The sequence below is a fragment of the Cetorhinus maximus genome, chromosome 23 (genome assembly GCF_964194155.1).
Source record: "Cetorhinus maximus chromosome 23, sCetMax3.hap1.1, whole genome shotgun sequence".
Classification (NCBI taxonomy): Eukaryota; Metazoa; Chordata; class Chondrichthyes; order Lamniformes; family Cetorhinidae; genus Cetorhinus; species Cetorhinus maximus.
Window position 1 is genome coordinate 20,876,034 of NC_135901.1, and position 14,680 is coordinate 20,890,713.

The 14,680-nt window shown below is 40.3% G+C and overlaps 1 protein-coding gene across 1 annotated transcript in view; it reads left to right on the forward strand.

The window, feature by feature from the left end:
* LOC144697342 (uncharacterized) overlaps window positions 1-14,680 on the forward strand; it is a 427,355-nt gene that overhangs the window by 248,996 nt on the left and 163,679 nt on the right. The gene's annotated exons all lie outside the window — the stretch shown is intronic.

Below are 14,680 nucleotides of genomic sequence, written 5' to 3' on the forward strand. Positions count from 1 at the left end.
TTATCGTAAACATCCATCTGGTTCACCGATGTCGTTTAGGGAAGGGAACCTGCCGTCCTTACCCAGCCTGACCTACATTATTTTTGTTCGTTCATGAGAATGGGGGCGGCGCTGGCTAGGCCAGCATTTATTGCCCATTCTAATTGCCCCCTTGAGAACAGTGTGGCTTGTTAGGCTGGGTTTTTATGACAATGGTTTCATAGCCATCATTAGATTTTTCGATTCAAATTTCAGCATCTGCCGTGGTGGGATTCAAACACAGACCCCCCAGCGATTTACTAGCCCAGTGAGAATACCACCACACCACCACCTCCCATACATATAACTCCAGACCCACAGCTTTGTGCAGCCCCATTCTCCAGTTATTTTTTTACTTGTCCACCACCATTTACGACTAGATGTGACAGGACTGCAGAGGTAATTCCGATCGGTTTGAATTGGGATCTTCCAGACTGTGTGATATAAATATTGGTGTTTACTGGTGCAGTATTAATTGAAACAGGGTACATTGAAATATAAACAGAGACAGTGCTTGGTCTAACATACGTATAGATGGAGTCCAATTTAGAAAGACAGAGACAGGGTCCAGTGCAGTATTAATTGAGACAATGCCTGTTCATATAAAGTATCCTTCAAGATTTCAAATCCATCTGCTGGCCAAACATTGCAATTGCAGCTACTGTCAAAATGTCACTGTCAGGTTAGATCTTTGATATTATTGTATCAAGAATCCACTTCCCCAGATGTCACACCACATCGCCTTCTGCGGGAGGTGTGAAAATTTAACAAAATTCAACTAATTGCAGATGAACGTGGTTGATTAGCGCACGTTAAAGTCAGCACCAGAGCAAAGCGGCCCAATTCCTGGTGATGTGACTTTGCTCAACTTGATTAAAGGGAGGGATGTTGACCAGGGAGCTGTATAGAGACGTTGGGAGCTTTAATGTCCACCTCAACAAACATAGTGTTGGGGAGAGTTTATTGGTTCATGGTACCACCTGAAAGACAGTTAGGGTCATTTTCTTCAATAGTTAAGGGCTATGGAGCCTCCTAGGAAGTCAAGATGGGGTCTTAAGTTGAAGCACAAGATGCCATTTTGGTCTGTGTGTGTGTGTGTGTGTGAGAGAGAGAGAGAGGGAGAGAGAAAGAAGCTCATCACATTGTTTGCAACTGAATTTCACGAAGACCCTGGACAACGTTCCATCTTTGAAAGGTCACAGACACACAATGGAAATAAATCCAGTTCAGATATGCTGATGACTGAGGAGGCCATTGTTGTGAGGCAGGCTCTGCCACAAGTGCTGCACATGAAGCTACAAAGTGTCGTTGTAGCTTGGTTTTTTTTCCCGGTGTTGGCTTGGAGTGCCAAGCCGCTGTAGCCGCTGTAACCGCTGGTTATCGTGGTGATTCACGCCAACCCACAGGAGGTGTCGCCATTTTCCTCAGTCGTTAGTTTGTTACGCTCAGTTGCGATAATCGCTATTTAGGGCCTTCACTTCCAGCATCCTTGAAGTGGAGTTTTGGGTGTCCCACTGGTTGCCTGCCTCCAGCTCCCTCAACATACAGAAAGTCCTTGTGTATGTGACCATCTTCCATCCTGCAAACGTTCCCAAGCCACAAAAACCGCTTCTGTTTGATGAGTTCTTCAGTCTTGGGAGCTCTGCCTTTGAGAGTACCACTGCATTCGTGACTTTATTCTGCCATAATGCACAGCAGGTGTTGAAGATGGAAATTGTGGAGCTTCTTTTCTTGATAGCTGTCAGTCGCCCATGTTTCACAGCCATACAGCAAGGTGCTGAGTACACAGGCCTTATAAACCATCAGCTTGGTCCTAAGGGTCAGTTTGATGTTATTCCACGGGCGTCTCATGAGTCAGCCAAAGGTGGCAGCTGCTTTCCCCATGTGGGTATCAAGTTCTTCATCAAGGAACAGGCTGCCTGTCATTTGGAACCCAGGGAGCGGAATTTACTTCCATCGGTTTGTTATTTAGTGTGATCAATGACGGAAATGCAACACCTTATCCCATGACCACGGTTTTCTCCATGCTTATGGTCAGGGAGAACAAGTTACAGGCATGGGAGAGACAGTCCATCAGTCTTTGTGGATGAGTTTCCGTTTTGATGACAGAGTTATCAGCGTGGAGGAATTCTCTGATCAGGATTCAATGTGTTCATGTCTTCGCTTTCTGTCTTATAGAGTGTGCAGCTTGCGGTCCGATCGAGTGCGTAAGTCGACTCCTTCCATGTCAGCAGGGAAGACGAATATCAGCCGCATGGAGAAGGTGCCCAACAGAGTGGGGGTTGGACACAGGCCTGTTGCACTCCATTCTTCACTCTGAATCTGTTGGAAGTGGAATCATCAATCTGTACAGCGCAGTGCATATTGTCATGGAAGGAGTGAATGAGACTGTGGAGCTTTGGTGAACAGCCAATTTTCCCAATAATCTTGCAGAGTCCTGCTCCGCTGACGGTGTCGAGCTTATAGAGCAGATCATGTCGAGAGTATATCTTCTGACACAAACATCACTCTGTGCTTCAACCTGCAACCAGATGAAGCCTTTAAAGCATGACCCGAGCAAAGTCCTTCCCCGTGACTCTCTGAGTGAGATATCCTTGTAGTTGTTGCAGTCTCACCTGTCGGCTTTGTTTTCAGAGAGTGTGGTGATTTTTGCATCATTTACCTCCTGTGGAACGGATCTTATCTTTCAGCAGAGAAGAAGAAGGTCGTAAAGGCTGAGAAAGATAAATAATTATCAACACCAATTATTATCAACTCACGAAGGTAAATAATTATCTTCAAGAATTATCATCAATTCACAAAGATAAATAAGTTTATTCACCAATTGGCATCAGTTCACAAAGATAAATAATGATATTCACCAACTATCATCAATTCACATAGATAAATAATTATATTCATCAACTATCATCAATCCACAAAGATAAATAATTATACTCACCAATTACCATCAATTCACAAGACAAATAATTATATTCAGCAACTATCATCCATTCACAAAGATTAATAATTGCATGAACCAATCATTTTCAACATTTTATTCCATACAAAATGTAATTGCGATTCATTTAATATCATTAACATTGATTGAGATCACATTGGCCATTCTATCAGTAAGGAATCATATCTGTCCCAGAATTCAGTGGGAAATGGAATTAAATCAGACCGAGGGCAATGAGCAGCTACCCAGCAGCCTCTGCGCTTTATTGACAAGTAATCACCTCATCATCACACAGAAACTCCTGATATATAACTGGAGCGTGTGAGGATTTGTAAAGTGATGGTATAAATAAAACTACCTGGACTTAACTGTCAGTTAATGCGCCTCTCCAGTGAGTAATATCTGTTACCTTCACTAATTTGGGTGAGGATATGTTGAATGTTTTGTTGTACATGCAATGACCATATGTTCCAAATATTTCAATACTACATCCTAAACCGAATTATTTACCCGCTTTCTGCCTGAAAGATAGTGATTTCTCATCAGCCGGGAAGAATCATTAGTACTGCAGGGACATCTCCAGCCTTCTCCTGGTGACGTTCAGCTCGTTAGCCTGGGGATGAATACATCCTGAAAAACTTGGGGGACTGAATGTATTGGACTAACACAAATGAAATACTGGACCTGCTTCAAGGTATGAAGTAGTAAAGCACTAAGATGGGAAGGTAGAACAGCATCTTTCAGGCGCGCCGATCGATAGATCTATCAACCCATTCAGACATCCAACTACCATTCATTCCTGCATCACTGCAGTCATCCCTCCATTCTTTGGCAGACGGTGATGTTGTGTTAATGTCACTGGACTAGTAATCCAGAGACCCAAGCTATTCACCTGCAGACACGAATTCAAATCCCACCATGGCAGCTAGTGGAATTTAAATTCAATAATAAATCTGGGATTGAAAACTGGTCTCAGTGAAGGGAACCATGAAGCTATCATCGACTGTGGAAACAGAACTCATCTGATTCACTAATGTCCTTTAGGAAAGGAAATCTGCCACTGTACCTAGTCTGGCCTACATGTGACTCCAGGTCCACAGCAATATGGTGGACTCTAACTGCCCTCTGAAATTGCCGAGCAAGGCACGTAGTCCAAAGCCAATTAGGGAGAGGCAACAAATGATGGTCTTGCCAGTGACTCCCACATCCCGTGAAAGAGTAATGGGGCGAAAAAATCCCACAAATTTATATGTTTGACTGTTACATAATGTATCCTCTCTCTGAGTCCTCTCTGATAATCTGCCTGTAATTCTTTCCATCCATCCATCCTTCACAATATTATGGTGTGTTGGAGAGATCCTCAAATGAACTATTGATGCTAACAGGGTGTCAGGAAAGCTGGATAACTTGTCTTTCCTGAGAGATGGGAACAGTTCACATAGGTTCACAACTTAAAAAATAAAACTGTTGTTTTGTTGCTGGGTAGATGTGTTTATAAATAGGCCTTGTTGACAACGTTAATGGTTTGAAGTTGGCTTGCAGCCAAGCGGTCAGTACTGAGGAAACAGACCTTTGATTAACTGCACAAACCCCCAGATGCTTCCTGTAAATAACATTGGACATTCGAGCCTCCCTGACTGCAGCCGGCTGGCTTGCTGCCAAATACTGTGTGGGGCAGATTAGCCTGGATATGAATGAACAAAATGGGATTGAGCCATTCAAACAATATTGCTTTCAGTCGCACACGAAAGAGACATTTTAAATAGTATTTCATCTAAGAATATTTTCATGAATGCTGTGTTCACTATGAGATTAAACACGGTCAGAAAATATTAAATTGACCATATACTATCTAATTTATATTATTGCTAAGTAAAGGACATTCCAGTTATTAAAGTTGGCTTATTAAGAACTTCATGAAGTGCGAGAGAGCGATGTTGATGGTCCCAATCTCCCAGTCTAATGAGTTGAGTAGAATGGCAAAAAAAATAAAAGAAATTAAATTAAAAGAAAATCATAGAATTGTCTTGAACCCACAGGAATTCCTTGAATATTCTTAGAGTTCTGCGACTCATTTAACCTGAGGCGTCTCTTATATCCGATTAGCATCGTGTACTGTCCAGTTTAATTTGTGCTGATTTCGACTGTTTAACAGTCCCTCTCATAGCTGCCAATGAGTAGAGAAATGATCAGTTCATGACCCGCTTCAGTGGAAGATAAAGCATTTATTCTTATGATATTGTGTAATATGCCGCAAAGTCCTGATATCCTGTGTTTCCAATACCAGTGAATGGTAGGCAGCCGGTGGCCAATCAAATTAGCCGCAATGATTTGGCTGCTGAACGATAACTTTGCTGATCTCCGTGTCCGTTCTGATTCATTAACATCTCTGTCAAAAGTTGATGTAAATGTTACGTTTCTCAGTCAACTCACTGTTTAATTATCAGGCGGGCGGAATTCTTTACCGCTAATTTTCACAGGGCTGCCTTCGGGTCAGAGGCTATTAGAGAAATGCAAGGAGGGACATTGTATAATGTGAGGAGATTCTTCTTATCTCCGCATCCAAATTATACAGCGATAGCCACCCACACTGTCACTTTGTTCATCCTCCGCATTTAGTTGCACAAATCAATAATAATTCATATGTTTGATGATACTTTATTGTTGTAATGAGATAGAGACCCGAAGTTGCTGCAAAACTGACTGGCAGTCCCTTTATTCCCTGAAAGCGTAATTTATTTTTTTATGTTCAACCCCTTGTGAGGTAGTGTAGAAATAAATGAACTTAATTTTCAATGGAATTAGTTTTTTTATTAACAGAAGCTCAACTGCAACTTCACCATTGGAGCCAATGGAGACATTACAATGAATCCATTCAGCCAAATATCCCGATACAGGTAAAATGTCCACCTTTAACAATAACCAATTGTAAATATCTGAGTCCATTCTGTTGGGGATGTGGAAGGTGGGGCGTGGATGCAGTCGCCGCCTCCACCAGGGAATCAACAGGCGACGCCTGGAAACCCGCCCCCTTCTGCCGGGTATTTAAATACCGGTCATTGAGACCGGAATCCAAAAGTCCGGGAGCTGGTTTGTTCACTGAGTTCTGGACAGGACCATTTGTCCCAAGTGACCAGAAGGATGAGGCCGGCGATTTCTCTCAGTTTGTTGCTGACTTTCTTATCCCGTGAGTAGTTTTTATTGTCCAAGTCTCTCACTGTTACTGTCTCAGTGTTAGTCTCTGTCTGGAATGTTAGAGAGTCAGGAATCATTTCACCAGGATTAATCCTCGGGTTTTTCATATATATTTTACAGGTGTCCAGTCCGATGTTGTGTTGACTCAGCCTGAGGCAGAGACCGGGCGTCCCGGAGGCTCCCTGAGACTGACCTGTAAAACCAGCGGGTTCAATCTTGCCAGCTACAGCATGCACTGGGTCCGACAGGTTCCTGGACAGAGGCTGGAGTGGCTTCTTTACTACTATACTTCAAACAACAATTACTATGCCCCAGGGATTCAGAATCGATTTACTGCGTCCAAAGACTTATCAAACAATATCCTCTCTTTGGACATGATGAACCCGAAGACCGAAGACACCGCCATCTATTACTGTTCATGGCAGCCTAATGCATACTGGGGTGGCGAAAACTGGGGACAAGGCACCATGGTGACGGTGACTGCAGGTAAGAACCATGTATTTGTTTATCAATTGTTTCATGTGGTTCTTTGTTTATACTTTTGTTTATTTTAACATTTAACTTGTTGACTGAAAGGTGGGCTTGTTGGGTTCTATATTGGATTTATTTTTGGAATGTTTCATGTGATTCTGATGGAAAGGGGTTAAAAAGTTCATCTGTTTCTCGACAAAAGTAAATGCTCAGGGGTTCAATCCCTGTTTGATGTGATTTGGTGTTTATGTGCTGAGGATACTGTGTGGCTGGGTGATGTCAAATGCCAAACGTCTGTTGAAATGTTTGACATTTCTACATATTTTAATCTCGGTGTCATCTGGTGGCGGCAAGTTTTACCATCCACCGTAAACATTAAGCATTGAAATATATTTTAAATATGATTATAGGACAAAATCTTTAGCGGTTACATGCGATAAAACAATATTTTAATCTGATTTTGTGGTATTTAAATTGGCATATATTCATGTAATGCTTACGAATACTCATAGGTAGCGCAAAAACCTTTAATAATTTCCTTACACATCTTAATGGGCTCCATTCTGCGCTCAAATTCACCTTTGAAATGGAGGAGTAAAATGAACTGCCTTTCCTTGACGTACTGGTTGAGAAAACTTTTAAGAGGTTCTCTACCATGGTCTACCTTCCTTCACTGTTCAATGCACACGATGGCCTTATCGGAAAACTCGTAAATTGGGCCCGAGACATTTGCTCATTGTGCAAGCCTAATGCTGAAATTGGGTGTATCAAAGACATCCTGCGGGATAATGGCTACCTTGGTCAGGGCATTTCACGCTGTATATCATGCAAACTCATGAACGGGCCCAAGGCCATCATTTTCGGCCCTGAAAAGTGCCCCGTCTACCTCGATTACTCTGAAAGGGCAAAGTATTTCACAAATTTGAGCAAGAGGTGAACCTCGCTGTTTCACACTGCTACTCTGCAGTAGCAACAGAGTGGTATTCGCCACTAACAGGATGCTGCCGTCAATCCAAAATGACGTTCTGCTTATCATAAAATTGAGCAATATTGTATATGAATTTCAGTGCCAGCGTGATGCTAAAAAATGTAGGCCGTGCGGTCCAGAGATTGGCGGATTGTATCAAATAGCATGTACCTCCTACAATGGACAAGGTATGGTTCGTACCCAACGAGGCCATGCTTGCAAAACTCAAAACGCCATGTTCAACATTAGATATGATTCCGTGACTGGACAACATCTGAAGAATAATGCTCAGTGTATTAATACTGACAGCCAATTTAAGATTGGGGAGGCGATGTTGTAGTGGTACTGTCCCGCTGAACTAGTAATCCAGAGACGCAGCGTGTTGCTTTGGGGACCCAGAGCCACAGCAGGAGAAGGAATTTAAATTCAATAACAACATGGAATTAAAACGTCTGATAATGAGCATGAAATAATGGTCATTGTCGATTGTTGTAAAAACCCACCTGGTTCACTAATATCCTTCAGGGAAGGAAATCTGCCATTTTCTGGCCAGTGTGTGACTCCAGATCACAGAAATGTTGTAGATTCTTAAATGCCCTCTGAACTAGGGATGGGTGATAAATGCTGGCCTGGCCAGCGACGCCCACATCCCATGAATGAATTTTAAGGCAAATCAGGCTCACAGTGTGGTGCATTTATATGTACTGGGAGCTGCGTATGTTAATACACAGGGCCCTGTTCTTTTCAGGTATTCTCTGCATTGTCTTACACACATTTCCCCCGATTCAGCTAAACAAAATAAGTGACAGCCATTCGCTGGTTCATTCCCTGTGCAATATCTGATTTAAATTTCAAACAGTGATTGGCAGTTAACTGTCAGTCATTATCAACTGGTGCATTCCCCATGTCAATGCCTCTACAAATCAGAGACCACTTGCCAACAAATTAACAGCCTGTTCTCATACAGTATACATATGTTGTTTCCCTTGGCATTTTTATTTTCTTGCGAATTGTCCTGATGAGTTCAAGACGAAAAGTTTCAACAAAAATGTCTTTTCTGAGCAATAAACGTTAATGTAATCTAGCAAAGCAATAATAGTAAACTTGAAGCTTTTTTTAGATTTAAACTGATATAACTTTATAATTTTTATTACAATTATTGTAATGTAGTGATATAACCAACAACTGTGTCAATAAAATATGCCAAAAATGTAAATATTAATTTATTGTATGTGTTCTGTCTACTCAATGCTGTTGCTATTATTCCATAGTTCTGTTTATGTTAATTATCAAATCCTTTGGTGACAAGCGGGTTGGCTGGATTTTATCTTGAAATTTTCTTGCAATTACATTTGATTCTGTTGGAAGTGTTTGCAGAATCGAGCTGCTTCGCCATGAAACGGGTTTCAGCCCCTCAGTGATGTGATTTGGTGCTTTTCTACTGAGGACAATTTGAATAAGACAAGAATGTGAAACTGTTTGGCATTTCTGCGTTGTTTAAACTCGGTGAAATCAAGAGGTTACACGTTTTCTTATTGAATGCAAACGCGCTTGAAACTGCTTGAAGCTGGATTGTGCGCCCAAAACAGGCAGACTTTAGAAATGAAAAATAAACCTTTAAAGATATGTTGATGCACTTTTTTTCAATTTTAAGTGGTCATTGTAGATTAAACTAAGCCAAGGTTTCCGACGCTCATTGTGGACACAATTTGTAATTGCAATCATAAACTACTTAAATAACAAGTTTACCAATGGGAGAGTAAAATTAATGTAATGCAAATAACTATCAATGTGCTAATGTCTCTCCATATTACATGATCACAGAATCTTTACAGTGAAAATGGAGGCCATTCGGCCCATCGAGTCTGCACTGGCTCTCTTAAAATGCATCCTCCCCCGTCACACTCCCATTAATATTAACCAAAGATGCTTTTACATGAATGTCACGAACCATTAGTAACCTTTCACAATTCTGCTGTGCACTGAGCGCAATTAACATGACCGGAAAAGTTTATACATTGGAAATGTTTTTTGATAATGCCTGAAACCATTTCAATGAGAACCTAATGATTCCACCCTAGTGTTCAGTTTCACAAGCGGTTTTGAATTAATTGGTATGCCCCTAATTAAAACAGATGAATGAAAGTTTGCATCCAATTAAATTTAAGTTTTACATTGCACTTTGGCAATACATGCATCTGGTTATTATCTTATTTGTGTGCAGTCGCAACCATACTATTCCTTCAACGTCAATTATAGTTGGATAGCGAAATAATTATATCTAATCTAATTTTAAACAGTTTTATGAGAGGTGCACGTCCCTGGAAGTGAAAGGATTGTTCATAATGATTTTAGTTAAATTGTAGGAAGGTGCAGATTGTATATGGCTAGAGATAGTCAAGTAAAAACTTGAATTTCAAACAGACTAATTTAAATACAGAAGATTAACATTAGCTTCGAATTTAATAACAATATCCTGTCTCCAATAATTGGGAAGTGCACAGGATAGAATTTTCGGTGAAGAACGGATTTTGTCTGAGCTTTATAGTTAATTCTTATCAATTGTTAAATTGAACAACGAAATCTCGACTGCATTTGCCCGTTATGTTTCACTGTCGCAAATGACCTGAATGAATTGTTCCCAAGTTTTACAGTGATAACTTTGGCCCTTCTATCAATTAATAATGTAGTTAGTAATTAATCTGCGGGAATTGTGTAAACAGCAGGAGTAAATATAAAAGATCGTCTGAGTTATTAAATCGAGACAGCACCGTTACTGATCACAAACGTCCGATATATATAAACCTTTGCAGTTTATGATCAGTACAAGTGTTGTCTGTATTTAATAACGCGGACAATATTTCATATTTACTCCTGAAATTATATGTAAAGCTACGATTGACGACCATATATAAATTTGAGTCCTGCTTTGGCAACCAGTTGATGTTACGGCCCATCGACAGTTAGTACGATGTGACCCAACAAATTTGGAACTTCTTGAAATATTCTACTCATAAATTCATGTGAAATACTTACTGAGATACAGTTCATGATATATCAATAGCTTCAGGAACATGCAATGTTTGTAAGTTTCTGGTATAAAAAAAAGAGCAGTAGCAAATATTGTCCATTTTAAATTATTAAAATGTGATCAGATTTAAGTAAAAGTAATATATGTCTAAATTTTTCCATCTATTAATTTGACGTTTATTGTTTCACATAGGCTAAGCGTCATGTTAATTTCTTTATGCCCCAATTATTTCACAAAGCATCAAGCAGAAACATGTTTTGAGTTATCAAAAACTATTTTTCATATTATAGAGTATAAATCAGCTAATAAGGTAATTAACTTCCAACATAATAGAATTGCTAATTTATTCAATACAATGACCTCCTACAATTGAGTTGTTACGGTGAGTACAAACCTCAATGGCCGGAAAGAATTTTTAATTGTATCCAAAATGATTTTAGAAAATAATACATTTCTTTACTCAGCTGTGCTCAGCTCGATAAGGTGCTTCGCCTTGATGATTGTGTTCATTACATTGCATTGTGGAATTTTATCAAATCTGTGAGTCATCTTTTTCAATGTGAATGTTTCCTGGTTTGTGTATTGCTTACCTTGTCACTTTTACGGACATCAGATCGCCTTTAATCTGTAATATTTATTTGCTCATTTTCAGGCAAACTAAATCTTTGTTTTCAAGATTGCAGATAGACTGGGAAAGTTAATGGAAGTCGAAGGAAGTTTTGAAGTGAATATTAATTTAATTTCAAAGAAGGTATAGACTTATTGTTGTAGTAAATTGACCATTGATGAATTAGAATCAAACAGCTTGAATTAAATGGACAGATTGAACAGATCTATCTGCGGGGAACTCGCTTGTTGCACCATTTGTGTCTGTTCTGTTTCTGTGCGTGTGGTCACTGTGCTGGGACCAGGAATTTTCCTGACTGCTTGTAAATCTTCTGGTTCTCTCTCCTGCATTTCAGGAAGTGCAATTTGATTTATTTCTTCAAAAAACTTGTACCTGTGAGAAATGTGAAGGTTTGACTTCATGTTTGACTGGGTGCCTCAGAAATAGGATCCCTAAACAGTCTGCGAGAATCAGAAACAACCACAGACTGGGGAAGGAGTTTTGGTCAGTTTGTAACGCGATATCTGCCTCGGGATTGTTAGTTTGGGCATTTTAGAACGAATTTTACTCTATATTTAATCCACGCTCTAGCTATTCTGTAATATAGAGGGAGTAAATAGGCTGTGTTTTCTTTTAAATTATATCATGGGTGTTAGGGTCGCTGGCAAGGTCAGCATTTGTTGCCCATTCCTATTTGCCTTTCAGAAGGTATTGTTTAGGCGCATTCTTGAATTGCTGATGACCATTTAGTGTCGGTAATGCTAGGAAGGGGGTTCGAGGGTTTTGCCCAGGCGACATTGAAGGAACGGCGATTTAGTTCCAAGTCAAGGGGTGTGTGTCCCGGTGTGGAACTGCAGGCGGTGATATTTTCATACACCGGCTACCATTTTCCTTTTAGCTGCCAGAGGACGCGGATTGAGAAGGCGTTGTCAAAGGAGTCTTGGCGAGTTGTTGCAGTGCATCTTGTAAATGGTATACACTGCTGCCTCTGTGTGTTGGTGGTGGAGGAAGTACATATTTAAGGGCGTGGATGGGATGCCAATTTTGCTGGCTGCGTTGTCCTAGAAAGCATCGAGTTTCTTGAGTGTTGTTGGATTTGCACTCATACAGGTAAGTGGAAATTATTCAGCCTCTATCCGAATTGTGCCTTGTAAATGGTGGACATGTTTTGGGATATAGGAGTTGACTCACTCCGGTGGTGGGTGGAGGGGCGGGGGTTGGTGGTGGATGGCGTAGGGGCGTTATGGGCAGTGGAGTCGGGAGGGGGCCTTTACTCCATATTTGACCTTTGCCTGACCTGAAAATCTCCCTGCACAGTTGAAGCAAACTTAATTAGTATTTAACTAACTAGGCGCGCGCTGTCGAGCCAGATATAGGAAAATAAATTCTTCCATTGCTCGGACGAAGTATTGCAATTTAATAGATTTTAACCATCCTTCTGAAAAAAGAACGGCATATTTTTTTAATGAATTAATTGTGTTTAAACATTTTGAGCATCAGAAAATCATTGAATGCGAGTGACCTGAGTTTTCACGCAATTTCAGAACAAATGGTATCAGGAAGTGACAGTGAGGCTCCAGAGAGCAGCGTCTGTTCTGCCCTGATAGGAGGCTGCGAGTTATTTAGACAACCGAAATGGACAATGACGAGACTCCCTTGCCAAAATAACCATCATAATAAACTTACGTTTCAAATTATTATTTTGTTAATTTTACAATTATTTTACAAAGTTCACAGCTGAATGAGATGCAATTGTCCAACAGGGTCACAACACAGGACATAAAGTCACTGAATTACATTTATTTCAAAGACTTAAAGTGATGCATTGAGCTTGCATTCAGTTGTTTTACTGTGAGATTTAAATATCTGACACCGTTCGATTGATCCGTCAAATCCTCAGGCCCCTTTATTTTAACACCCTTGTCCATTATTACAAACAGTATAAGTATATGAAAGAGGTGTGTAAAATTATGAAGCCTTTAATCCCATTAAATCGGAAAGAACTTTTTCCACTGAGTAGAGTAGAATCGTAGAATCTTACCGCACAGAAGGAAGCAATTCGGCCTTCACCGAAAGAGTTCTAATTTGGACCCACATCTCAGATTTATCTTCATAATCCTGTTAGTGGATCCTCCTCGAGGGCATGTCCAATTCCCTTGCGCATTTCAGATGCAGCGAAGCGATATAGACACAACAGTCTGGATGGCCTTCTGCTGTGCTGCAGCCATCATATGATTCCCGGATTTACATCCTCTGCACATCGAAAAGCTCCTTATGCAACACCTCTGCACTTCCAAATTATTGTGTCAATTGGTACAAATCTGTGACCTTTCGATATCCAGCAGAAAATGTTTCTCCTCAACTGCTGTATCAATAATATCTCATCATTTTTAATATATCCATCCGGTAGCCCTTTACCTTTCGCGGCTCTAAGGAGAATAATTCGGCTAGTATAATCTCTCTATATAACTGAACTCTCTCTTTCCTGACATCACCTTGGTAAACCTTCGCTGTACTCTCCCCGGGGACTTGACATTCGTCCTAAAGCGGTGGTCAGAATTTTGCATATGATACTCCAGCCTGGTCTGTGATTTGTAAAACTTTAACGTGGCTTCCTTCTATTCAATGCTCCTATTTACAAGGCCAGGTTGTCCATTCGCTTTCTTAACCATCTTTTCAACTTCTCCTGCTGCTTTCAAAACTGTTGTGAATATGCGCCCCGGGTCTCTATACTTCTCTTCGCCCTTCAAGCTAATATCATTTAGATGACAATTACTCTCCTGAGAGAGACCACTCAGAATAGAGCACAAATCATATTTTTTTCGTAGAGCATTACTGTTTCTCAATTACTGAGAAGGAAAGAGATAGGCTAGACTCAGTGCCAATTAATCCAAATATTCAATTCCAGGTAGTAAGTCGTGTAAAATGCACCTCTGTAATATGTGTGCTAAATGGTTCAGTTTATATTTGAAAAGGGCCATCAATCAGTTATTGCAAACGTTCATTACTGTTATCCGAACAAAGAAGACTAGGATGAGATCTAGGAGAGGTGACTTGTACAATTGAAAGGTTTTGTTTTTTTTTAACAGGAATTCAGCAAGTTATTTCCCCAAATCAGTGAGTTGGTATGTAGAGGACAATGTGTTACAATAAACGTGGAAAGAATGAAGGGAAAGAGGATGAATCAATTTTTCTATACTGCGGGTTGTTAGGATCTGATAAGTCCCACCAGAAAGATTATTGTAAGTGGAATCCATAATGGTTTGGTAAAATGGAACTTTCAAAAGGAAGATTCGGATTGAAAGGTTAATGGGATTGCTGGCGAGGGCCTTCAGTGGTGTGGTCGACCCTATAGTTTTCTTCCCTGCTGTCACATTTAATTATTTTATAATTCTGGGTTATGGTTCATGAACATGCTGGGATTTGTTTTAAAGGTGTTTTAACTTGTAT